At 32.3% G+C, this 19,485-nt stretch overlaps 3 non-coding genes across 3 annotated transcripts; all 3 read left to right on the top strand.

Annotated features, from left to right (window-relative positions):
- Positions 1–10,062: 10,062 nt before the first annotated feature.
- On the top strand, positions 10,063–10,169 carry LOC145128053 (small nucleolar RNA R71). The gene has a single exon (XR_013716655.1). It is a non-coding gene; the product is annotated as a small nucleolar RNA R71 (small nucleolar RNA).
- A 3,770-nt stretch (positions 10,170–13,939) lies between these two features.
- On the top strand, positions 13,940–14,037 carry LOC145128154 (small nucleolar RNA Z157/R69/R10). Its single transcript, XR_013716755.1, has one exon. It is a non-coding gene; the product is annotated as a small nucleolar RNA Z157/R69/R10 (small nucleolar RNA).
- A 94-nt stretch (positions 14,038–14,131) lies between these two features.
- On the top strand, positions 14,132–14,227 carry LOC145128155 (small nucleolar RNA R11/Z151). Its single transcript, XR_013716756.1, has one exon. It is a non-coding gene; the product is annotated as a small nucleolar RNA R11/Z151 (small nucleolar RNA).
- Positions 14,228–19,485: the final 5,258 nt, after the last annotated feature.

The following is a 19,485-nucleotide window of genomic DNA, read 5'->3' as shown; positions in this document are numbered from 1 at the left end:
CATTTGTGATCCTCTCCTTCCTTCCTTTCATTCCCGCAAAGGACACATACTCTCAAACAATGTTTTGAGTGTTGTACAGTTGAGAGATGTCCCCTATCATGTGCCTGGAACAGCCACTATCAACAAACCGAAGTCTGATGATATGCCTCCATAGCTTCTCCGACACATAGCGGGATCAGTTGATCTTTGGAACCCAGTCCATTTTGAAACTGGGTTGACCTTTGTCATCCTTGCACGATATTCTCCCCCATGACATATCCTATTTATCACAAACAGAAGATGAAGAAATATTATAGGCATTAGGAGATTTAGGAGAGTGAACCTTTGAAACCCATATGTAGTCAGGTTTAACCCATTTCTTTTTCGAGCGGATGGGTGCCTCGACACTTGATTTTGAACTTGAAGCCGATCTTCAAGATGACTTTGAGCTAACTGATCTTGGTTTCACTGGAGCATCTCGTGGATTGGATTTCTTGGCCGGCATACCCTTCTTGTTGTTGGGAGTTGATTTCTTGGCCTTCTGTGTGTTCCAGTCACCATCGTCTGAACGTGGCCTCAAAGGGTTTCTTTTGAAAGATCTCCCTCTTGGCGTGTTCTGCCAGCCTTGTGCGTAGTAGGGAACGTATGCGCGATCTGGACAATTTCTGGCAATGTGTCCAGGTGTTCCACAGTGAAAGCAAGTCTTTTTCTTCACTGGGAAGTTGTTTCTTCCTGCCCCTGGTGGCGTATCCATGCCTTGTCTCTTAATGTTCCCACAAGCACAAATACAGCAAACACTCTGTTTGGCTTGTTTTGGTGGCCTGTATTTCTCAACAGCAGGTTGATCAGAAGCAACTGAGTTCGAAGCAACAGATTCAGAGTTCAAGGAGACATTGGTTTGTTCAATAGTTTTCTCCTTGTTATCATATTCCGTTACTTTACCTGCACAAGAAGTATAAGCATTAGAATCGTTCAGCTCAACACTTTCTGGCACAACCATGGCAGAATTATCAAAGATATCATCAAATATATCGAAAAATTTAAGTCATCAGACTTTGATACAATTTTATTATCAGACACACTCTCTTCGGTTGCTTGCTTGCAATGACTTAGTGGTTGATCTTCATGGGAAGTAGAAACATTAGTATTTTCAACATTAATACTACCTCCTGACACAAATCCATATTTAAGAAATGGCTCTCTGTCCATCTCTTCTTCAGTCAAAGGGTTATACTGATAGGTGTGATTAAAAGGAGGAGACACTTTATAATACCCTAAACCCTTTTGCTGGTTATTTTTAAATCTCAAACTATTTTCCATCATTGACGCAACTACTTCACTTGATACGTCAAATTTTTTGAAATTAAAATCTGCATTTTCAAACTTATTTTTCAATGTGTCAAGTTCAGCAGTTAACTCAGCAAGTTGTTCTGTCACATATCTATAGTTTGCACATTTATTGCTATATTCTTCTTGTAGTTTTCGGAAGTCATTGGTTTTGGTCTCTAATTGTTCTTTTAGGGGTTTTTGACCTTTCCTAAGTTGATATCCTTCGTATTTTAGGTCTTCATTTTCCCTTTTTAGTAACTCAATTTGTTCACGAAGAAATTTAATAGTAGTTTCACAAGATTGAGAACATGAAACTTCAGTGACCGGGATGTTTGAGGAACTCATTTTTATAAAAAATATGCCCTTTGACTAAAAACTCAAAAGTCAACCTTAAAAATCAAATTTAAAAAGTCAAACTTAAAGGTCAAACTTAAAAAGTCAAAATTAAAAGTCAAAACGAAAAGTTAAATTTGAAAATTTTAAAGTTAAACGAGAAATTCAAAGTTTAAAGTCAAAGGTCAAACTTTAAAGTCAAAGTCAAAATTTAAGTAAAAAGTCAAAAATAAAAAAATAAAATTTTTGGAAGAAAATAGAATTTAAAAATAAAAGGAAATTGAATTTTGGGCTAAAAGTGTCAATTTTGCGAAAATTGGTGCGAAAGGGAGTGCTTTTGAATTAAAATCGGAAGGAGGATATCATCTTGCAATGTAGTTGAGTTGGTAAGGCGTTGAAGTGATGGTGCAGGATACCCGGGTTCGATCCTTGCAACCCCCAAAACGCTTCCTAGTTTTGCTGATGCGAGGATGCTACGTGCTAAGCCTGTCCGAAGTTGGAACTGAAGCTAAGCCATGAACGAGGGGAGGACCGCAAACTGCTGAGCCGTAAACTCCGAGGCGAGGCTGGCCGTAAATTCGAGCCGTACACGTGACCGAACACGCCTGACCGAACACGTGTCTTCGGACCGTAAACCCGCGAGACCTCTGACCGTAAACCGAGGCCGTAAACTCCGAGCCGTAAACTGCTTCCGGCCGCAAACGCTTCAGAAACCCTAGCTGCTGGCCGTACACGCCGCCACCCCCTCGCTGGTTACGACCAAAAACAACGTTTTTCACCCTTTTTGCTCCAAAACTCGATCAAAAACTCGTTTTTATCAAAAACACGAAGAACAAACCCCCCTTATTTTGCCAAGATCTATCCAAAAACGCAGGAATCCTTCAAAAATAAGATCAAATAAGCTCTAGATCTGACAAAAATGATTGATACAATCCAAGCTCTGATACCAATTGTAAGTCCCCAATCTGCTTGTGTATCAATCAGATCCGTTTGATGGTGCGGAATCCCAATCAAACGAATGATGTCAGATCTAATGAAGAAGAAGGATGTGACAACCGTCAAAATTCGATTCGGTTCTAGATTTGACTAAACTTAGTTGCACGTATAGGCACGACACATATTAAACTTAGTAATTAGAAGCTAAGTTATAACCTACTAGAAACTTGGAAACAGATAGAAACAATGGATGGTGTACTTAGATTTCACCTTGATATGTGAATTCTACATCTACTAAGCTGTAGTGACTATCCATATTTGGATCACTCTTTGACTCGAACAACATTTCATGAATCATATACACACATCATGCACTTGACCTAGAAGTAGAAGTTAGTTCAAAGTCTCATAGAAACTTAAGTCAAATTTGAAGACTAGGACTAGTATACTTGATTCCTCAATTTCGCTTGAATCTCGGAATCACTACATAGAATGCCAATAAACCGATAAAAATAAATTACAAACATTATTTATAACTATAAAAGAGTTATAATACCATAAGATAATTTAAAGTCTCAAATATTCTATTTATTTTGATATTCAAAGTTTATTAAACTCCAAAACCCTAAAAGCCCTAAAAACTCATATTTATAAACTTTAACCTTAAAAATCCTATAAAAACAATTATGAACCTTATGATATTATCTTATCATAATAATTATTATGAAATAAAATTCAATGAAAAATAAAGATTTAGTTATTAACATTTACCCTTGATTTATAAGTCAAAAATCAAGAGTTTTATGCATAAAAACTAGGTTAAGGTGCACATTTTATAAAAAGTTGGATATTTTTATAAAAGATTTGAATTTTTATAAAAGAAACAAGAGAGAGAGAGCCTCTCCTCCCCTAAAATCGGATCCCTCTCTCCCCATATCTCTCTCACACTCTCATTCTCCAACACACACACATCTCTCTTCTTTCTCTCTCTAGAAAACTCTCTCTACCTTCTCTCTACTTTTTCTCTCCAAACACCACTCCATTCTCTCTTCCTCCCTCTAAGAACCAAGAAATTTTCCAGAAAACAAACCCAAGAACACTCCTCAAACTCGAAATCTTCATCATCTTGTGGTATTCTTGAAGGTAAAATCGATTTCTACTTCACTTTTCCTTCAAGTTTTGCTCTTTTTCTTACACTTTCTCCTTCTTCATCTTCTTAAAACTTGTTTTCTTTTTGTTAAAATGGTTTTTACAACATGATGGATTTGTTTTAACACCATGCATGTATGATAAACAAGGTTGCATGTTCATGATCTTAGTGCAAAAATCGATTTTAAGGATTAAAACATCAAACTCAAGTTAAGAGTTTTTGAGAAACAAAATTTTGTTCATAAATGCATGTATACATTTTTATAAGTTTTAATCTTTTGATCTCTGGAAACATGGCTAAAATATGAGTTTATCATGATATATTTAAAATACTTGAAAAGATTTACTCAAGGAAATGATGAAAACCCACTTTTCTAACCAATCATCATGCATGCAATCTGCCAGATTTCTTTACCTGACTTTAAACTGTCATATCTCACTCATTTCTTAGCCAAAATTCGTGATTCTTTTTCTGAAATATAATATTTTGAGTTAGCTTTCAAACCCATCAGACCTCACTGGAAAATTCCAATATTTTGATTTTTACCAATTTTTACAAAACTGTTGCTCAAACAGCACTTTCCTTATGAACATTTGTTTTGTGTTGCATGTTCAAAGGACTTATTCATCACTAAAAATCATTCAAAAATTATTTTAAACTCTTAATATCATGTATTAATAGGAACAAAAAGATCTTGATTCAAAAGTCTTTGTAACATGTTGCAAAAATTATCAAAGTAACATCAATAATCTTTACATAAATCACAAGAACCAAGTTTTCTCTATACATTTTATTGAGCCTTTAGGCATGGTTTTCAACATCAAAAATAAGAAAACAGTTTTTCATTGTTGTTAAATTGTATGAAGATGCATTCTGGAAATTTTCAGCTCAATATATATTTTCTTTATTTTTATATGAAAATAATAAAAAAATAGAGTGTTAAATAATATAAAATACTTACACTAGTAAATAAATTCTGGAAAAATTCTTGGATGATTCTTTAAGTTAATGAACATCTCCCATGAAGTTTCAATGACTTTTGTTACTGTTTAATATGGTTTTGAATTTTCTTTTTGTTTAGCCCCAATAAATCATAAAACCACTTTAGACAAGTTGAAAAGGCTGTATAACAATTTTCGCAGCTTCTACCAGAGGTATAAGACTTAGAAAAATATTTTCAGAATTTTTCATAATGTATTCCTATTTTTCTCCGATTTTTGTATTTATAATGGACTAAAAATAGAAAAAATAGTTCTACTCATCCAAAATTGATGCAAATTTACCAGAACACCTTGTAGTACATTAGGAGGCTACATAAAAATTTTGATGATTTTTCTCTTCTGTATACTATTTTTCTCCTATTTTCTAAGATTAAATACACTTAAATACACAAAATCGGATTTCAGTATATAAAAACCCCATTTGGTATTTTTCCCAAATTATTTACTATGAAAATGAAGTGTACAAAAATTTTGGTAATTTACTTTAACTGTTTAATAATTATTCTCCAATTAATGATTATTTAAGAGGATAAAACAAAGAAAAATAGAAAGACTAATTGAAAAATATCTTTTATATTTTTCACAGCTTCTAAATGTATAATAAAAGTGTTACAAAAATTTTGGGCAATTTTGGAAACTGTTTTCTATTTATTTCAATTTTTATTAGAATAAATGCTCAAAAATCATAAAATTGGGTTAAACAGTTTAGAAATCAATTTTTATATTTTTCTCAGCTTAATAATGTTTAATAACAGTAATACAAAAAGTTTGGGTAATTTTGGAAACTGATTTCTATTTTTCATGAATTTGTATCTATTTAGAGAAATAAATATATGAAAAATGGTTATACATATTCATACTCCATGAAAATTTATCTAGAAGTCTTTTAGTACATTTAGAACCAAAATCTGAAGTTTGGTAGTTTTTATTAACTGTTTAGTATTTTTCAAGATTTTATGGTTATTCAAGAAACTAAAATCGTGAAAAATAGTCAGACAAATCAAAAATTCAAGAAAATTTATCTTGAGGTCTTTCACTTCAATTAAAACTTAAATGCAAACTTTGGGAAATTTTAGAACTAAATTAATTTAGTTTTTGAATATTTAATCATTGGAACACCTCTTAAATTGTTAAATATTAGCATTTCAATAATGAGAAATTTCCACTTAAATTGTTATATAACAATTGATTCATTGAAATTTAATTTTCACAGAAAAATGTTTGTAACTTATCAATATTAAATTTTGACACAATATTGGCATAATTCTATTGTAGTAGTAAGTATACTAGTGTTAGATTTCGATTAGAGACTCACTAGCGAATACCATTATTGTAGGAATCGATAGTGGTACAAGTGGAACTTAGCTCAAGGCATCATTTGCATCATCTCAATGCATATTGTGAGTATTCACGCACTCCCCTATTTTCAGTTTTTATGTTTTGGGGTGGAAAAGCATGTCCCGAAAAACTATTATTTGAATGTTGTATTTAAATTGATTTGTATCAAACATGATTGCTATTTTATTGTTATATCTCTCTATGTATGTCTATGCAACACGGAACATGAGAACTTATCGTATTAAGGCCCTTCCCTTATCTCTAACCATTAACTCTTTGAGCCAATGGTCATTATGGATAGCGCTATTAGGAATTGACAACTCCTCACTCGCCCTATTGCTGGAGTGCATGATACCATATTCATCTATGGAACGATAAGCATAGATCTTGATAGGGCTTCAGTCATAGCTTTGGTTGAGACTCATTGTTTGCTCATACACATACAAACTCGTTTCTCGTTATAGCAATAAACTTGTTATTAATTATAGCAATGAACTTTTATTACTGAAAACTTATATACATGTTTTAGCAATGAAATTGTTTGCTCCTTGTAGCAACGAAATTGATTGCTCATTTTAGCAATGAAACTTGTTTACTCGTTTGAGTAACGAACTTTATTTTCCATGAGAATATGAATGTTGCATCTTATTTGGGCAACATACTTTATCTCTCATGATGACAAAGAACTTTGTTTTTACAAACTTATTTACTCATTTTAACAATATACTTTTATTATTGGAAACTTTTATCAAAACTTTGATTTCAATTCATGGAACCAATATTATTTTGTTTATCTGTGAGTACTCACCAACTATTTTTATAGTTGACGCTCGTTTTACATGCTTTTTCAGGAATCATCGAGTAAGTGGCACTTAGGGACACTTCACTTTTAGGAGCATTCGCATGTGTTGTATTTCAATTTACATTGTAATTTCTTTTAAAAGTTGTTCAAACCCATTGTAAAATTGTAATGATTTTAATACTATGGTTGGTGTTGTCTTTTAACTTTTGCTATGAAACCCTTTATACTGTCACGCCTCGTGTTTCCGCTTTAGCGGGGTGTGACAAAGGAGAAGAAGAATAACTTGAATCTTGAATGTATTGAAGATATGAATGATGCTCCTTACACAAGATTCTCTCACACACACTATTCTTCTCTCTAGTTTCTCTCTCTACAATATGCTCTCCTTCTCTAGCCCCTTACACACCTACTCCTCACTATATATATATATATATATATATATATATATATAGTAGACATGGGCCGTGAATGGGTTTACGGCCGTAAACCTGTTCACGGCCGTAAACACAACCGCAAACACTTATATAGCCGTAAACACCAGTTGTTTACGGTCCTAGACATAAAAATACATTTTCCTAGAAAAGTAAAGTATAAACCATAATTTAGACCCAACACATTGCATAACCCAAAAGGCATGCGCCGATAGGCAAAAGTCTCACTTGGGCAAGTGAAAGTAGTCTTTTCTTGGTCAATTGGGTCTATGGGGATTTGAAAATAACCCGAGAATCTGTCTAAGAAACAATAGTAACTATGGCCAGATAATCGTTCAAGCAATTGATCAATAAAAGGAAGGGGAAAATGGTCTTTACGAGTGGCATCTTTTAACTTCCGGTAATCGATGCACACTCTCCAACCGGTTACCGTTCGGGATGGTTTGATCTCATTCTTCTCGTTTGTGACAACAGTCATCCCTCCTTTCTTAGGCACCACTTGAACATGACTAACCCATGGACTATCGGAAATAGAATATATGATCCCTGCATCCAAAAGCTTGACCACCTCCTTCTTTACCACTTCTTGTATGTTCGGGTTCAATCGCCTTTGATGTTGCACTACCGGCTTTGCTCCTTCTTCTAGGTTGATCTTGTGGGAACAATAAGAAGGGCTAATCCCTTTAATGTCGGCAATGTTCCATGCAATATCATTCTTTCTCTTTTTTAGAACTCGGACTAACTCTTCTTTTTCAGATTTGGTAAGGTCAGAAGCTATAATTACAGGTTCTTCAAGAAATGCATACTCCAGATGATTAGGTAGAATTTTCATCTCTGATTTCGTGTTCTGTATGCTGAACACGTCGAGTCCCGTGAGGGGACTTGTCGAGTCCAGGGCAAAATTCGCGTCTGGTCGCGTTTTTCCAAGCGGACTCGTCGAGTCAGATGATGCTACTCGGCGAGTCGGGCTTTCAGCACTTCTGTTCAGTTCATTATATTCAGCTTCTTCAAGCAGTCTCTCTATCTCCATTAGATCTCTTTCAGCATCAAATTCATCTTCAAAAGTAATGGTAGACTTGCTTGGTTTGTCTTCCTTCCACTCTTCCATTAACTCCTCTAACATATCAACCGAGAATGCCGTGTCATCACTACACCTTGCATGCTTCATGGCTTGATCTGTTCCAAATGTAACTGATTCTTCCCCCACCCGAAGGGTAAGTTTTGAATCTATCATATCTACTATAGCACTAGCGATGTTAAGGAAGGGTATTCCTAGTATAATCGGGACTTGAGGGTCCGCTTCCATGTCTAGCACTATGAAGTCTGCGGGAAACACGAATTTGTCAACTTTTACTAATAGGTCCTCGCATATCCCCCTCGGAAATGTTACCGTTTTATTAGCCAAGTGAATTTGCCATTCGAATTGGCCTTGGTTCCGGAAGGTCTAATTTCTTGAAGAATGAGTATGTCATGAGGTTAACACTTGCCCCTGAATCAACTAATGCATGGATAGTTGATAAATTCAAAAATTGGCAAGGCAAGGTCAAACTACCCAGGTCACCTTTCTTCTTAGGTAATTTGTTCAACATGGCGGTTGAACAATTTTCATTTAAAACCACCTTCTACACCTCTTCCATCTTCTTCCGATTTGTAAGAAGCTCCATTAAGAAATTGGCATACTTAGGCATTTGTGCAACCGCCTCGATGAAGGGCATATTGATTTGAAGGGCTTTGATGTGTTCCAAAATTTTTTGATAATCAATATCATTCTTATCTTGTTTAGCTCGTCCTGGAAACGGCAATGGAGGCTGATATGGTTTAACAGGAGGCTTATTTTTCTGTTCAGGTGGGGGACTCGTCGAGTCCATGTCTTTGACTCGGCGAGTCGCATCGGGTTTCCGCAATTTTTGGTTCTCAGATTCTTCCTCTTGCACCCTTTTCAGATCTTCCTTCTGAATAGGGATCAGAGGAGTAATAATCTTCCTGCTCCTAGTTGTTACGATGCTTATATGTGCGCCCTTCAGATTGTTTTCGGTAAAACTAGGAAGCGCACCCGATTGTCTCTCGTTTATTTGTAGTGCAAGTCGGCCTAGCTGTTTTTCAATGTTGAGGATAGAAGCTTGTTGATTTCTCATCAAAGATTGTTGCTCTTTCACCATGAGTTGTTGTTCTCTCATTGCAGCATCGGTTTCGTTGTGTCGTTTCTCGGACGCAGCTGCAAGTCTTATGAGCATATTTTCAAAGTCTAACTTCTTTTCTTGCACCGGTTCCTCCTTTTGAAAGAAGCCTCTTGTCTTCATCATATATTTCTCCTCCTTAGCCTTTTTGTACTCATCGTAAGGTAGCCATTCTTTCTTTGGTTTTCTCCAATCTTCATCGTATTTATCGCTACCCGAGTAACACACTTGCGCTTTCCGGTTCCCATTCTCGTCAAGATCGCAATCCTTTGTAAGGTGAGGCCCGCTACAGTTTTCACACCCCACTCTAATGGCATGAATGGATTGATCCATTTTAGTCATCCTTCGCTCCATATTCTCCAATTTGGCCATCACGGCTGCCATGCTATCATTCACAGAGTTCACCACCCCTTGAGTCGAGTCATGTCTTGGATTATGATATTCTCTAGAGTGCTTAGAGAATTCTTCAATGAGTCTTTTAACTTCAGTCGGATTTTTCTTCGTTAATGGGCCTTGAGAGTCAAGTAGTTGTCTAGTGGTGACATTTAATCCATCATAAAAGGTTGACACTTCTTGTTGCACATTGAGGTCATTTTATGGGCAATTCCTTAGTAGACCTTTGTAGCGCTCCCATGCTTCGAATAAAGACTCTCCCGCTTGTTGCTCAAAATTGGCAATGGCCTTCTTGAGTTTAGAAATTTTAGATGGTGGGCAAAATTGTTTTAGAAACTCCTCACGCATCTTAGCCCATGTACTAATCTCTCCCGGTGGTAGTGATTTTAGCCAATTCTTTGCAGCCCCTTTAAAAGTAACAGGGAGCATCCTCAATAACACCGTCTCTCTAGGTACATTTGGAATGTTGAAGTAGTCGGCGATGTCGTTAACTTCATCAAGATGCTTGTATGCATCTTCATAATCCTTTCCGGTGAAAGGAATCTCCTTCAATGCAGTAAGGATGTGCCCCTTAAGTTCAAACGTGGCAGTGGCGGGTATGGCGGGTTGCACAAGCCCCAGACTGGTGTCGTCTCGAATCCTCTTTTTGTATGCCTCCATCGAGAGGTTGGAAATGTCAGCCATGGTGTTGTCGAGTTCTTCTTCGTGATCACTCTCTTCAAAATCGGTAACACTTTCCTCCTTCTCGGTATCGTACTCGGTGTCTTCTTTCGTGTTGCTGGATTCCCCCACTTTCTTTCCCTTTTTCTTGCCAAAAACCGATCTAAGACTCTTAAAATGCGACTTCTTCGTAGTATATTCTTCGGTCTTGTCCTTGTTCTTGCGAAACGATGATTTCGGGTTTTCAAGTGGTGGAATCAAGGATGAATTTGATCCACGGGTCATAAACAATCTGCAAGAGACAGAAAAACACGCGTAAAAAGAACAAAACAAACTGAAAAACGAAACTGGAAAATTGCCTTGGACTCATCGAGTCGGTGCGAATGGACTCGGCGAGTTCAAGGCTAAAACAGAAAAAAAATTAAAATGAAATTTCTAAAAGAAAAGAAACTAAAACTTAAATCTAAGTAAAACTTTTCCTAAAGCAATAACTTTGTGCAAGAAAATCTTACACAAAGGATCGATAACACTAGCAATTAAAATTAATTTTAGAACCGTTCTCCGGCAACGGCGCCAAAAACTTGATGTGTGTGGAATGCACTAGTTTTAATCCTACTTTTTAATATAAATTAGACACACAAAAGGCAGTGTACCTGTCGATTGGTGGTATAGTTTAGCAAGCAGGGTATCGAACACAAGGAACGACAATTAAGCTAATTACTAATATTATCTAAAAACAAGCAATAAAAGAAAGGGTTTTCTCTAGTTTTGCAAGATTAGAAACTTAAGTACTTAACTAATACTCAACTAAGCAACTAACAGCTAAGCAAACGAAAATCAACTAAATTCAATAATGGAAAAGACTTCTGTTTAGGTTTTGAATCATTTATTCTTGTGGTTGATTTTATGACAAGTGCAATGGATTAATTTGCATTGGCTACCGATTAGTGTGATTAGGTTCACGTTCGCTATTACTAATCCTTAGAAAACAGATTAATTTAAACAGTGGCCAAGTGATTAAACTAATAGATTTCCTAGTTTATTGATTCGGGTTAAGTAAGACTTGTAGTAGCTAATCAAATTGTTAATTCAATTGACCTCTTGTTGATGGTTCATCACACAAGCTCACACATTAATTTACCTATTTTCTAATTAACCCTAGTTTCACGTTCGCTATTCCTAGGCATATAACAATGTTTTCATACAAATCATATGATATTAGCAATTAAGAGAGATGTTCTTGCAACTTAATATGTTGGTTAATTAACAGAAAATAGTTGTAATTAACACATAAGGTTCTTTAACAAGCTTAACAAAACAAAATTACCAAATTAAATTAATCCAATCATAAAATCAAACCATATTCATAAAGTCATCTATCCTAAACAGAAGTTATGAGTTTTTAGCTCATAATTAAAGCAGAAAACAACTCAAAAATGAAATCAATTGATGCAAACATAGTTTAAACAAAAGATTAAGTAAAGAGTACACTTGAATTGCCTTGATCTCCCCAAAATCGAATGCTTAGACTTGATCTTCAAGTTCCAGAGCTCCAACAGCAACTTGAATCGCAAATTAACCTTCAAGGGTTCCAGAGAGAAGTCCCAAATTCGTGAATTAAAGCCCTTTATATAGTTTCTGAAAACAGGGGCTACTCGTCGAGTCCATAGACCGACTGGGCGAGTCCCCCACTTAAAATCCGTATGCGGCAAGGAATCTTATTTGTTCGTGAATCTTCGAACCTACTCGGCGAGTAGGCACCCAACTCGCCGAGTTCTTCAGGGTTTTTTTTTCTTTCTTTCTTCTTTCTTCAATTCCCGAGCTTCCTATCGCTTTTTATGCTTCCTTTTGCTTCCGAGCTCATCTTTTAGGCTACAAATACATTTTAAACATATTTAAGTACCTTTTGTTCATAATTTGCAATAAAATAGCCAAAAATATTAAGATTTAACACAAAATATATGACTAATTATGCACATATCATCCCTATAGTTTGTTTTTGTTATGCGTTTGGTCCATACTATTTGTTTTTGTTATGCGCTTGGTCTCTGTCTTACCTAAAAAGACTATTATTTAAATAAGGAAAAATGGTGGGATACGTAAGGTAAGGTGAGGGGGTGTGGTTGGGGGTCTGTTTATTTAAATAAATTAAAAAATCAAGGGCAAAATAGTCTTTTTAAGTAAGACAGAGACCAAACGCGCAACAAAAACAAACAGTAGGGACCTTCCGAGTTAAAAAAAATAAGTTAGACACTAAACTCGTAAATTACCCTAAACCATAGGGACTATTTGTGTAATTTACTCTAAGAAGAAAGAAAAAGTCAAATTGAAAAATTAGTGTTGTTGATGCATATGAACAATTAGTGAAAAGTCAAGGTCTATGTGGCAAAGGGGTAACCCGATTACCCTTTCATTTTGTCCAAAGTGACTAAATCGACCCGATAAAAACCACTTTGTTCCCTTAAAAGGCACGAAAAAAACTTTAGGGACTTAACGGACAAAGTCATAATATATAATGCGACCGTTGCGTCATTTTCCCAAAAAAGTATGACCGAGTACCCATTGTTGGAATCGGTTCGTATCGGTTCCCGTTCGGGTTCCAACATTTTATGAATCGTCGGTTCCGGTTCCAGACAATTAGGGTGGATACCCACATATGTTCATCCCTATCTAGATCTTAGAGGTCTTCTATAGAGGGATCACAATTCAAAACCAAGAAGAAAACAATTTTTTTTGTTGAAATATATATATATATATATATATATATATATATATATATATATTCTATCCTAATAAATGAGTATCCAATTGCCAAGTGACAATAGCTAAGCCACCCCCATCTATTTTTCCCGCCTCAAATGCCTAAGTGATTTTCCGTAAATACCCCTCTACCGTCTTTGGAATATAATTCTCAATCCCTAATTTCTCGCCCCATAAATCTCGCCTCCTTCCACAAATCTTTGATATTCAATTCAATTCTAAAATTTTGAATTCTTCTGATACATACAATCTCATCTACAATCGATCGAAATCGTCAATGCTACTATAATTTTATCTTCTTCACAGATTCTGCTACCGATTGTGTCCTTCTCATATTCACCTAACTTTTGTAACCCCGCTCAAATTCTAGCTTTCATTTTTCACCAATTTCTTGCTCTACTATCATCATGTGTCACCGAATAACCTACCAAGGATTAGTCGATTAGTGCAACAATAGCCCACATGTGGTTTTGCTGAAAATCCCAATAAAGCCCTACAAAGTTCACTGCCGTCGTTCAACCCTATTTATATTTCAAGCGCTTGCATCTCTATTACTACCATCGTCTGTATGTTTGTCCATCGCTTCAGGTATCTAATAGGTTTATTCTACTTTCACCAATTAATTATGAAAATTTTGAATTTTATGTGACTTATGTGCGATGATGAAGCAATTTGTGGACTAGAGTTTGTGATCATGGGCTCTTCCCATTATATTTGAAGATCAACCCTTGGCTGTCTGAGTGTATCTAAATCTTTATTGATATCTTCATATTTTTACGACTGAATCCAGTTATTTGCAGTTGATTTTATCTAGATCTGGATTATTTTGTGACATTGACTTGAGGCTTATGATGATATACTTTTAATGTCTTAGCGGATTTCCCTGAGATTAAACTATATTTTGATTTATGATCTGATTGTTACACATATTGAACCCTCAACATTTGCCAATAGTTACCGGACATACACCAGAGCCTTTCATTTAGATTTTAATTATTATTTCAATGAATTAAATTGGGTATCTCCTAAAATATAGAGTAATAATGTGATAGATGTATGACACGATTTCTGCATTATTTTTAGCTAATTTTTTTTATCTGTTCTTTCCTTCATAATCTCAGAGCATGCAGGTTTGTAACTCTTTCAAGTAGTTGGTTTTGTATTAATTTGGCTTCAAAACTAGATGAATGATTTTCAGCTACTATGTTTTCTTCTTCTTCTTTCTGTTTCAGTTGCAAATACGAATTTAGAAGCATTAATTTAAACATGTAAAAATTGACTTTTAATTCTATTATTTTATTTTGTGCAGAACACGTGTTCGATGAAATGCCTCACAACCATTTCTCTTATTTTACATATTTTTGTTAAGTATTGTTTATGGATCAATAATAAATAATGGAGTTCACCAATCCTAGATGTCAGGTTCACCTTTTACTGTCCTTACCATCAACGATTCTTTGTGTGTGTGTGTGTTTGGAAGTATGTTTTAACCTCATGATTTTGTATAACAAACCTGTTTCTATTGTTACAGCTCCATTAGAAAAAGATTATTTGGGTTTTTTTTTGCTACAAGTCTATCTTTTGTAATGAAGTCGAAGAGTGGTTTTGTTGTCTACATACAAACATCAACCACCATAAAGTCAAGATATGCTCAATGCGATCTATTGTTCGAGTTCACTTAATTACTCCTTATTTTTAGTCAATTTTCTACTTTATATTATAGCTTCCAAGTGATTCCGATTGAATTTCACTTTTGGTTCAAGAGCTTCATGGAATTGACCAGATTTATTTGATTATGATTGAATTTCACTTTTGGTTCAAGAGCTTCATGGAATTGACTTGATTGTTAGTCACTTTGTTTATTTTTTGCTAATCTAGGACCTGTTATTGTGTGATTTCTTTACCCACGAATAGCATCTCGTAAAAACATTGGAACTACAAATTGTTCTTGCTCTGGTAATTTCTTCATATACGTTTTCATGCTCTCATAACTTTCTAGGCATTGAGATGTTGGACAAACTCACTGATAATTTGGCTTCGGCTACCAATGTGGATAACTCGCTCACGAGAATTCGATTAAAAATTTAGATACTAGCAATTTTGTTCTTTTGTATATATTGCAGGAAATCACTTCCTGGACTGTTGAACCCCTTTATGAGATACTAGCAATTTTGTTCTTTTGTATATATCTATGCTAATGATACATCATCTAATGTTTAACCAAATTGCAAATAAAAGTGTTTTGGTTGTAAGGAAGTCAAAGTTTAGAATGGATAAAGACACACATGAGTACAATAGATATGGTAATTCATGTTGGTACTTTCATTGATTTGTTAATTAGAGCATGCGACTGTAGCATTAAATGCAATATTTAGCGATGTACTTTCATTAATTTGTTAATTAGAACATCATACTTCCATTCCTTATAAATCTATATTTGCTGTTATATCTATAAACGATTTCATTTTTTGGTTTATCAAAAAATAGTTAGGCTACTAGAAGAAACTAACTCAATAAATATAAAAACCTCTCAATTACAAGTGTAATTCATTCGAAGGTGTCTATGTTGTATGTGTCTTATGTTGGAGTTTTTATATGTTATTCTTATAAATAATCTCAATGAAAATAAAGAAGAGCTTTTATATTATGATGCGATGGCAATTTGAAAGTAATTTATTAGTAAAAGGAAACTTTGAAATGAGTCAAAAACTCAAAGAGGTATACCTATACCCACCACAACAAATTCAATCTCGTGGTACCCAAAAGTTTTCATATATGATTAGTTACTATAAAAAATCGACATAACATTAAAATATTCATTTTAATAAGGAGAGCTAATTTATGCCATTGAAATGAAAAATCCATCTCTATCATTGTTAAAATTCAACAAATTATAAAATAAGAAACTATAAAAAAACGTGCATTTGACCAATACATATCTCCGCATATTAACAACATATCAATTTATATTTTTCATAATTAAATTTTGTTCGCTGCTTTAAACTAAAATTGTATATCCTTATGCATTATATGCTTTTTAAAATATATCATTTTTCGAAAGTAATTATTTGTCTCCATTTTTCCTGGATACCAAATAAATATTGCATGTTCTTTTTTTGAAACAATAAAATAGAAAACGGTATAAAAACAACAAATTAAATAAAATTATAACATTATTAAAAGATAATTATAAAGAATAAGGTCTAATTGGTCCAACATAGTTTGTTTGTTCAACGTGCATTCCAAGCCAGACGATCAAGGATGGTCAGACACTAAATTTATACTTTTGTATTATTATACTCTATGCAAATTTATATTATATTTTATAAATCATACTTATATTAATTGTCTTAACATACAAACGTATATCATATATTATAATAAATATTTATATTAATTTTAAATAATCAATATAAAAAAAATTTTAAAAATTAAAACTTATTAATTTAATAAAATTTAAAAAATATTTTACCCATGGTTTTTACGGGTCGTAACCTATTTTTTTTATATATATATATATATATATATATATATATATATATATATATATATATATATATATATCTTTTTTGTTTTGTTTTTTTTAACATTTTCAAGTTTCAATTCTTTTCGGGTGCCATGGTGATGTTGATTTTGAAAATTTATGAAAAAAATACAAAATATTCATATATGTATATTTTGGAAGGAAAGAAAAGATCTCTCCTTCTTTTTTTTTTTTTTTTTCTTTTTTTCTTTTTTTTTTGTGTGACTTTTGACATGCAAAACGAGATGTCTAGGTGGTTATGAAGATTTTATTTGTTTTTTTATTTTTTTATTTTTAGAAACTGGTTATCAAAATAACTCAATTATATATAATATAATATAATAAACTAATGATACATATAGAAATAATAAAAATAACATTTTATAATAGTATTTAGATTTTATCATTAATAAAAAAAAAATAGTTGTTATAATGATAACCATAACATACCAATAAACAATATTTTATGTTCAACCACAACGAGTTTAAAGAAATCTAACATTCTTTTAGCAGTAAAAGAAATTAAAATTCAAATTATCCCATTTTTGGAATAATAAAATATATACATTTAAAAAAGAAATTCAATTCTAGTAACGTATCCACCAAATTTATAACGTGGTTAAACATCATTTTCAATCCGTTTAGATTTGATCGAAATCCACAGATCAAATTGTCTTTAAACCAGTTATTCAAACGGTCACAAATTTAGAAGCAAATGATACATGCAATTACAAAATTAAACTTTCCAATTTTCTTAATATTGAAAGTTAAAGCTTTTATCGTATATTTTTCTTTAATTCAACATTAAAGACATACATTAATAATATATTTACTGCTTTAAATCATTTTTTAAGTAGAAAGTATATATTACTAAATATAATAACTATATATTTTATATTTTTTTAATTGAAAAAATATATTTTATCATCGGGTTAATATCATAAAAGATTTAATATATATATATATATATATATATATATATATATATATATATAGAGAGAGAGAGAGAGAGAGAGAGAGAGGTTTAAATGTTTCTCACATTATTGTGTGTTAAAATGCACCAACAAAAATTTAATAAAAATTAAATTATTATTTAATCAAATAAATATAGATATTAAATGATTTCCATAATTATATGTATATTAAATGATATCCATACTTATAATTCTTTTTTTATGAAAACTAATTAAATTCACCATTAATGTCAACAATAATATTCTTTCAAAATGAATTCGTATCTAGAAGAATGAGAGTGTAGTATAGCAGAATAAGAGTGTATTCTAGTAGAATACACTCTCGTTCTTCATATTCCATGCAACTTTATTGTATTTTAAGTGAACGAGTCCTGAAACAAAACACGAACCCATATATAAAAACCTAGATGCGAATTCATTCTGAAAAAAATGTTATTGTTGACATTAATGACGAATTTAATTAGGTTCCATAACAAGAGAATTATAATTATGGATATAATTTTATATACATACAATTATGGAAATCATTTAATATCTATATTTATTTAATTAAATAATTAATTAATTTTACTAAATTTCTGTTGGTGTATTTTAACACACAATAAATATAAAAAACACATTAACCTAACTATATATATATATATATATATATATATATATATATATATATATATATATATATATATAGAGAGAGAGAGAGAGAGAGACAGAGAGAGAGATAGAGGTAAGTTCAAATATTTCTCACATCTATTGTGTGCTAAAGTGTACCAATAAAAATTTAGTAAAAGTTAAATTATTATTTAATCAAATAAAGATAGATATTAAATGATTTCCATAATTATATGTATATTAAATGATATGTATACTTATAATTTATTTTTTATGGAAACTAAATAAATTCGTCATTAATGTCAACAATAATATTCTTTTAGAATGAATTCGTATGTAGAAGAATAAGAGTGTATTATAGTAGAATGCACTCTCGTTCTTCATATTCCATGCAACTTTATTGTATTTTAAGTGAATGAGTACTGAAACAAAACATGAACCCAAACATAAAAACCTAGATGCAAATTCATTCTGAAAGAATGTTATTGCTGGCATTAATGACGAACTTAATTATTTTCAATAAAAACATAATTATAATTATGGATATAATTTAATATACATAGAATTATGGAAATCATTTAATATCTATATTTATTTATTTAAATAATTATTTAATTTTACTAAATTTCTATTGGTAAATTCTAACACACAATAAATATAAGAATATATATATATATATATATATATATATATATATATATATATATATATATATATATACACACACAATATTATTTTCTCTTATTTTTTTCTATTTAACAATTTTAGCAGTTTTTTAATTGTTTTTTTTTTCAAATGCTAAGGTTTTCTAAAAAAACAAAAACCTAGTCGAGAGATTTTTAGGAGAAAATGAAAATTACAAGATTTTTTTTAGAAAAAAAGGATTTAATTAACAAAAAATCCTATATTAGAATTTTCATGATAATATATATATATATATATATATATATATATATATATATATATATATATATATATATATATATATATATATATACTGTATTTGTAATTTTTTATCAATTGGTTTTTGAGTTGTAGTTACTGTAATAAACTAAAGTGAGTTATGTTTTGTACTTACCGCGTTGATTGC

The sequence above is a fragment of the Lactuca virosa genome, chromosome 7 (assembly GCF_052849685.1).
Source record: "Lactuca virosa cultivar CGN04683 chromosome 7, Lactuca_virosa_CGN04683_v6, whole genome shotgun sequence".
Classification (NCBI taxonomy): domain Eukaryota; kingdom Viridiplantae; phylum Streptophyta; class Magnoliopsida; order Asterales; family Asteraceae; genus Lactuca; species Lactuca virosa.
Note: the sequence above shows the minus strand (reverse complement) of the source record. Positions and strands in the feature narration are given on the sequence as shown.